The sequence below is a fragment of the Lutra lutra genome, chromosome 5 (assembly GCF_902655055.1).
Source record: "Lutra lutra chromosome 5, mLutLut1.2, whole genome shotgun sequence".
In the NCBI taxonomy this organism is placed as follows: domain Eukaryota; kingdom Metazoa; phylum Chordata; class Mammalia; order Carnivora; family Mustelidae; genus Lutra; species Lutra lutra.
The window spans coordinates 116,962,484-116,971,517 of NC_062282.1; positions in this window are offsets into that span (position 1 = coordinate 116,962,484).

Below are 9,034 nucleotides of genomic sequence, written 5' to 3' on the forward strand. Positions count from 1 at the left end.
AAACCGTGAGACTGTACTTTTTCTTGGTTATAGATAAGTGGGCTTCCAGGGTTCTGAGAGCGAGCAGGATTTGGGCAATTTGGTTTTGGAGCTCTGGAAAGTCCTTGCTGAGGATGTACCTATTCGAGAGAATATTGATTTTCTCTTCAACTTCTGGAACATGCAGTAACTCCTGGAGTTGATCCTCCTCCACTTGTGGAGCTGATGTGGCTCTCATAGGAAAGGATTTAAGACATTCTTTAATTATCAGATCCTTCGGGCTATATCATTTGACAGTGGGTGAAATCTGCACTGCAGAGAAAGTCAAAGTGCTGGATGTTTCCCACTTGAGCCTGCAGATTTGTGCTATACCTGTCTCTACTTTTCTTTGTGCCATGACCTCACCTTGGCTTCCCTGACCTCTGGCTTGCAGTTGGGTTTGCCAAGTGGAACACAGTATGGGGTACTGAAAGGTGCGGGAGAAAATAGGTGTGGTATTTTTGCCATCTGTTTTATCCTGACAAGGCTGAGATTTTGGTTTTGTTCTTCTTGATACTAAAGCCATAGCTCCTGCTTGGCAAAACCTCCACCAGAGTTCTGGTAACATGTCTCCCTGCCCTTCCTAGACAGGGTGTGTAATGGCGTCCTGCTTTTATAAAGACTTGGGTCCTTCAACTTCTGTACTAGTCTCCTTAGGCCCGTTGAAATCTTTGTAAATTGTTCTTTCGTTCAGTAATTATCATTTTGATTTAGGTAACTATTTTCTGAGTCCAACTATTGGACTCTGACCAATGCTTCTAATTAATTAATGCTAATAAGAACAATTAATATTAATAGCAATAGTAATTAATATTAATAAATATTCCTCAGTGCTGTTTAGTAACAGCTTGTATTCAGTCTAGCAAACCCATCAGATTTGAGAGGCAGGCTTGGCTGTATTTGTATATATGCAGTATTGAGTTTTGCATATTTGTTTTTCTTACCGGCTTATTACATATTAATAAAATCTTCAGGGGGTAGCCTTTAGGTTTTATTTACTCTTTACTTAGAGTAGCCTATTTGAAAATGTTAAAAAGTAATTGGAGGCATGCTGGAAATGAAAATTAATTACACACTGAAATGAGCAACTAGATGCCAGGTTTGGCATGCACAAATGTTTTTTCCTGATAAAAAGTAGATTTTTGTAGAGGTGTTAAGAAGATGTCACTCTGTGATCAGCCATTTTCACAGTTGAAAGTTTTGCTTCAAGTTTTGGCTTTTTGCTCAACTTGGTTCAAATGAAAAGCTTTTTCCTTTTGGCTATTAGGTTTATGCTTGAAATATTGCTATCTTTGTATATGTTTGCTTTATGCATGATCCAGAAACACAGTGAGAGCTGCATCATTAGGGTGTTAAAAGTACATTTATTAGTCTATAAAAGATGGAATGAGGATGCTCTTGGATATTTATATTTGTTGACAAAAGCCACATGATGTGAATTTATATTGTATTCATGATAAAGCCATCATTAAGCATGATTAGAATTTATGTGAAAATGAGACAGATAGAAGAAATAAATTGTTGGTTTGAACAAAGTGTTATCTTTTTCTTTGAGGGAACATATTCCCATGCTTTTGTTTGTTATTCTCATTTCAATAAGATGTATTCTTGAATGACAGATGATTATTTGACAAAGAAATTTTGACTTTAAGCAGAACAATCTAATACCACATTTGAAGGCAATGGTATTTGATGTTCTATATTTAAAGTATATATCATACTATTAAAAACATTATAGCCTCTCTATCCTGTGTTGTCTTGGTCCATGCTGACAGCAGAAGGATAAATACAGTGCATACCAGGGTTCCTTTGGTAATAACCATAAACATGACACATGTCATCCTATGATAAATTGGCTCTGTGTCTGTTCAATTTCAAATCAAAAGCTCTGGAGGCAGAAGTGTTAGGAAGCAGGCATAATTGTGGCATACAGAGGCCTCAGATGCACAAAATTAGTGTGCACGGAACAGATAACAGAGAAAGAGACCCAGAGTGAGAGGAAGTTTGCACAGGTTTGTGGACTTCCTGGGGTTTAGGTAGTATTGGCAGATGTTAGGTGGGAAAAAAACATCTGTAAGCATGATAATGAGCATTCCCAGAATCTGAAGTGACAACTGTATCCAGCACAAATGCTGTCCTGTTGCCCCATTTGCATACCAATTAAATTTTAAAATAAAGAAACAAATATTGGGTTACTGAATTTGTTTGACAAATAATCTGTAGGGCTTACTCAGTACAACTGGGTCAGGCATGTTGGCTGTTTGACAGATGTTATATCTGTGAAAGATTTAAGCAAAAATGTATCCAGATTGTTACCACCCACAGTTTTATAAGTAGGAATCTGAAATGGGTTAGAGATGGTTTGATACCCTGAGGCAGCCACAACAGAGTGCTTTTTCTCTGTGTTCCGCTAATGCATTCAATAGGTGATATTTCACATTTAGTTTTCAAAGTAGGATGTTTAAAAAAAAATTTGTAAATTTGACATTGTACTTTTTGATATCCAGTTTTTAAGATTTAAATTGTACATCATACATTAAGAATCTAAATTTTATCTTTTGGGTGTAAGCACTTTTTTTTCTTTTTTTACAGTGTTATATTAGTTTCACATGTACAATATAGTGATTCAGCGGTTCCGTACATCAACTGGTGCTCATCAAGATGAGGGCACTCCTTAATTTCTATCACCTATTTAACCCAAACCCCTACTCCCCTTCCCCCTGGTGAACATCAGTTCGTTCTCTATAATTACAGATCTGTTACTTGGTTTGTCCTCTTTCTTACTCTTTTTTAATCTTTGCTTGTTTGTTTTGTTTCTTAAATTCTATGTATGAGTGAAATTCTGTGATATTTGTCTTTTTCTGACTGAGCTATTTTGCTTAGTATTTTACCCTCTGGCTCTGTCCATGTCATTGCAAATGGCAAGATTTCATTCTTTTTGATGACTGAGTAACATTCCATTGTATGTGTGCTTATATATATCTATATATGTATATGTATAGCTATATATACATACATCACATCTTTTTTATCCATCAATCAGTAGACACTTGGTCTACTTCCATATCCTGGCCATTGTAAATAATGTTGATATAAACATAGGAGTACATGTATCCTTTTGAAATAGTGTTCTGTATCCTTTGGGTAAATATGGAGTAGTGTGATTACAGGATCATAGGGTAGTTCTATTTTTTTTTTTTTTAAAGATTTTATTTATTTATTTGTTAGAAAGAGAGAGAGGGAGCGAGCATGAGCACAGGCAGACAGAGTGGTAGGCAGAGGCAGAGGGAGAAGCAGGCTCCCCGCTGAGCAAGGAGCCCGATGCGGGACTCGATCCCAGGACGCTGGGATCATGACCTGAGCCGAAGGCAGCCGCTTAACCAACTGAGCCACCCAGGCGTCCCATTGGGTAGTTCTATTTTTAACTTCTTGAGGAAAATTGTCACTGCTTTCTTTTAACAGTGGCTGCACCCATTTGCATTCCCACTAACAGTGCAAGAGAGTTCTTTTTTCTCCACATCCTCACCAACACCTGTTATTTCCTGTATTGTTGATTTTAGCTATTCTGACAGGTGTGAGGTGATATCTCATTGTAGTTTTGATTTGCATTCCCCTGATGGTAAGTGATGATGAACATCTTTTCATGTGTCTGTTGGCCATCTGGATGTCTTCTTTGGAGAAATGTCTGTTCATGTCTTCTGCCCATTTTTAATTGGATTATTTGTTTTTTGAGTGTTGAGTTATATGTTATTTATATATTTTGGATACCAAGTCTTTATTGGCTATGTCATTTGCAAATATGTTTTCCCATTCCATAGGTTTCATTTTGGTTTTGTTGATTGCTTTGCCTTGCAGAAGTTTTTTATTTTTATAAAGTCCCAATAGTTTATTTTTGTTGTTTTTTTCACTTGCCTTAGGAGACATATCTAGAAAAAAGTTGCTATGGCCAGTGTCAAAAAGGTGACTGCCTGTGTTCTCTTAAAGGATTTTTATAGTTTCAGGTCTCACATTTAGGTCTTTAATCAATTTTGAATTTATTTTTGAGTTTGGTGTAAGAAAGTTGTTCAGACTCATTATCATGCATGTTGCTGTCCAGTTTTTTCAACACTATTTGTTGAGACACTGTCCTATTTTTTCCTGTTTTGTCAAAGACTAATTGACCATATAATTGTGGGTTTATTTCTGGATTTCCTATTCTGTTCTAATGATCTATTGTTAGATATTTTCTGTTTTGTGCCAGTACCACAATGTCTTGACTACTGTAGTTTTGTAATATAACTTGAAGTCTAGAATTGTGAGTCCTCCAGCTTTGTTTTCCTTTTTCAGGATTGTTTTGGCTAGGGTTCCATACAAATTTTAGAATATTTGTTCTAGTTCTTTGAAAAGTGCTGGTGCCATTTTGATAGGGATTGCATTAAATCTATAGATTGCTTCGGGTGACACAGATATTTTAGTATTTGTTTTTTCAATCCATGAGCATAGAATGTCTCTTTATTTCTTTGTGTCATCTTCAACTTCATCAGTTTTTTATAGTTTTCAGAGTACAGAGCTTTCACCTCTTTGGCTAGTTTTATTTTTAGATATCTTATTATTTTTGGTGCAATTGTAAATGGGATTGTTTTCTTAATTTCTATTTTTGTTGCTTCATTATTGGTGTATTGAAATGAAACATTTCTTTTTAAAAAGCTTTTTTATTAATTATTTTTATTAACATATAATGTATTATTTGCCACAGGGGTACAGGTCAGGCTTACACACTTCAAAGCACTCACCATACCATATACCCTCCCCAATGACCATAACCAAACCACCCTCTCCATACACCTTCTCCCCCCAGCAACCCTCAGTTTGTTTTGTGAGATTAAGAGTCTCTTATGGTTTGTCTCCCTCCCAATCCCATCTTGTTTCATTTTATCCTTCCCTACCCACCAAGCCCCCCACTCTGACTCTCAAATTCAAGGAGATCATATGATAATTGTCTTTCTCTGATTGACTGATTTTACTCAGCATAATACCCTCTAGTTCTATCCATGTCATTGCAAGTGGCAGATTTCATTTCTTTTGATGGCTGCATAGTATTCCATTGTATGTATGTAATGGATCCTCTTGATCCATTCATCTGTTGATGGACATCTAGGTTCTTTCCATAATTTGGCTATTGTGGACATTGCTGCTATAAAGATACAGGTGCATGTGCCCCTTTGGATCACTACATTTGTATCTTTAGGGTAAATACCCAGTAGTGCGATTGCTGGGTCATAGGGTAGCTCTATTTTAAACATTTTGAGGAGCCTCCATGCTGTTTTCCAGAGTGGCTGCACCAGCTTGCATTCCTACCAACAGTGTAAGAGGGTTCCCCTTTCTCTGCATCCTCTCCAACATCTGTCATTTCCTGGTTTGTTAATTTTAGCCATTGTGACTGGTGTGAAGTGGTATCTCACTGTGCTTTTGATTTGTATTTCCCTGATGCTGAGTGATTTTGAGAACTTTCTCATGTGTCTGTCGGCCATCTGGATGTCTTCTTTGTAGAAATGTCTGTTCATGTCCTCTGCCCATTTCTTGATTGGATTATTTGCTCTTTGGGTGTTGAGTTTACTAAGTTCTTTATAGATTTTGGATACTAGCCCTTTATCTGATATGTCATCTGCGAATATCTTCTGCCATTCTATCAGTTGTCTTTTGGTTTTGTGACTGTTTCCTTTGCTGTGCAAAAGCTTTTGATCTTGATGAAGTCCTAATAGTTCATTTTTTCCCTTGCTTCCCTTGCCTTTGGCAATGTTTCTAGGAAGAAGTTGCTGTGCCTGAGGTCAAAGAGGTTATTGCCTGTGTTCTCCTCAAGGATTTGGATGGATTCCTGTCTCACATTGACGTCTTTCATCCATTTGGAGTCTTATTTTTATGTGTGAGTAAGGCAATGGTCCAGTTTCATTCTTCTGCATGTGGCTGTCCAATTTTCCCAACACCAGTCGTTGAAGAGACTGTCTGTATTCCATTGCACATTCTTTCTTGCTTTGACAAAGATTAGTTGACCATAAAGTTGAGGGTCTATTTCTGGGCTCTCTATTCTCTTCCATTGATCTATGTGTTTGTTTTTGAGCCAATACCATACTGTCTTGATAATCACAGCTTTGTAATAGAGCTTGAAGTCTGAAATTGTGATGCCACCAACTTTGGCTTTCTTTTCCAACATTCCTCTGGCTATATGGGGTCTTTTATGGTTCCATATAAATTTTAGGATTAATTGTTCCATTTCTTTGAAAAAAGTTGATGGTATTTTGGTAGGGATTGCATTAAATGTGTAGATTGCTTTAGGTAGCATAGACATTTTCACAATATTTGTTCTTCTAATCCATAAGCATGGAAAGTTTTTCCATTTCTTTGTGTCATCCTCAGCTTCTTTCTTGAGTACTTTATAGTTTTCTGAGTACAGATTAGGTATCTTATGGTTTTAGGTGCAATTGTAAATGGGACTGACTCCTCAATTTCTCTTTCTTCTGTCTTGTTGTTGATGTATAGAAATGTAATTGATTTCTGTGCATTGATTTTATATCCTGACACTTTACTGAATTCCTGTACAAGTTCTAGCAGATTTGGAGTGGAGTCTTTTGGGTTTTCCACGTAAAGTATCATATCCTCTGCAAAGAGTGATAGTCTGACTTCTTCTTTGCATATTTGGATGCCTCTAATTTCTTTTTGTTGTCTGATTGCTGAGGCTAGGACTTCTAGCACTATGTTGAATAGCAGTGGTGATAATGAACATCTGCACTGTTTTCCTGACCTTAGGGGGAAAGCTCTCAATTTTTCTCCATTGAGAATAATATTCACTGTGGGTTTTTCATATATGTCTTTGATGATATTGAGGTATGTACCCTCTATCCCCACACTTTGAAGAGTTTTAATCAAGAAAGGATGCTGTACTTTGTCATATGCTTTTTTTCAGCATCTATTGAGAGTATTGTATGGTTCTTATTCTTTATTTTATTAATGTATTGTATCACATTGATTGATTTGCGGATGTCAAACCAATGCTGCAGCCCTGGAATAAATCCCACTTGGTCGTGGTGAATGATCCCTTTAATGTATTGTTGTATCCTATTGGCTAGTATTTTGGTGAGAATTTTTGCATCTGTGTTCTTCAAGGATATTGGTCGATAAGTCTCCTTTTTGGTGGGGTCTTTGTCTGGTTTTGGGATCAAGATAATGCTGGTCACATAAAATGAGTTTGGAAGTTTTCCTTCCATTTCTATCTTTGGGAACAGTTTCAGGAGAACAGGAATTAATTCTTCTTTAAAAGTTTGGTAGAATTCCCCTGGGAAGCCATCTGGCCCTGGGCTCTTGTTTGTTGGGAGATTTTTGATGACTGTTTCAATCTCCTTACTGGTTATGGGTCTGTTCAGGTTTTCTATTTCTTCCTGGTTCAGTTGTGGTAGTTTATATGTCTCTAGGAATGCATCCATTTCTTCCAGTTTGTCAAACATGCTGGCATGTCGTTGCTCATAATATGTTCTTATAATTGTTTGTATTTCTTTGGTGTTGGTTGTGATCTCTCCTATTTCATACATGAGTTTATTTATTTGGGTCCTTTCTCTTTTCCTTTTGATAAGTCTGGCCAGGGGTTTATCAATCTTATTAATTCTTTCAAAGAACCAGCTCCTATTTTTGTTGATCTATTCTACTGTTTTTTATTTTTCTATTTCATTGATCTCTGCTCTGATCTTTGTTATTTCTCTTCTCCTGCTGGGTTTAGGTCTTCTTTGCTGTTCTTTTTCCAGCTCCTTTTGGTAGAGGGTTAGGTTGTATACTTGAGACCTTTCTTGTTTCTTGAGAAAGGCTTATATCACTATATACTTTCCTCTCAGGACCACCTTTGCTGTGTCTCAAAGATTTTGAACAGTTGTGTTTTCATTTTCATTTGTTTCCATGAATTTTTTCAATTCTTCTTTAATTTCTTGTTTGACCCATTCATACTTTAGTAGGATGCTCCTTAGCCTCCATGTATTTGAGGTCTTTCCAACTTCCCTCTTGTGATTGAGTTCTAGCTTCAGAGCATTGAGGTCTGAAAATATGCAAGGAATGATCCCAATCTTGGTAGTGGTTGAGACCTGATTTGTGACCCAGGATGTGATCTATTCTGGAGAATGTTCCATGTGCTCTAGAGAAGAATGTGTATTCTTCTGTTGCTTTGGGATGGAATGTTCTGAATGTATCTGTGATGTCCATCTGGTCCAGTGTGTCATTTAAGGCCTTTATTTCCTTGTTGATCTTTTGCTTAGATGATCTCTCCATTTCAGTGAGAGGGGTATTAAAGCCCCCTACTATTATTGTATTATTGTGGATGTGTTTCTTTGATTTTGTTATTAAGTAGTTTATATAGTTGGCTGCTCCCATGTTAGGGGCACAGATGTTTAAAATTGTTAGATCTTCTTGTTGGACAGAACTTTAAGTATGATATAATGTCCTTCCTCATCTCTTATTGCAGTCTTTGGCTTAAAATCTTAATTTATCTGATAGAAGGTTTGCCACCCCAGCTTTCTTTTGATGTCCATTAGCATGGTAAATTCTTTTCTACCCCCTCACTTTAATTCTGGAGGTGTCTTTGGGTCTAAAATGAATTTCTTGCAGACAGCATATTGATGGGTCTTTTTTTAAAGCAATTCTGAAACCCTGTGTCTTTTGATTGGGGCATTTAGCCCATTTACATTCAGAGTAACTATTGAAAGATATGAATTTATTGCCATTGTTGTGCCTGTAAGGTGACTATTATTCTATATTATCTCTGTTCCTTTATGATCTACTCCTTTTAGTCTCTCTCTTTGCTTAGAGGACTCCTTTCAATATTTCCTGTAGGTTGCTTTGGTGTTTGCAAATTCTTTTAATTTTTGTTTGTCCTGGAAGCTTTTTATCTCGCCTTCTATTTTTAATGATAGCCTAGCTGGATATAGTATTCTTGGATGCATATTTTTCTCATTTTGTACTCTGATTATATCATGCCGTTCTTTCTGGCCTGCCAGGTCTC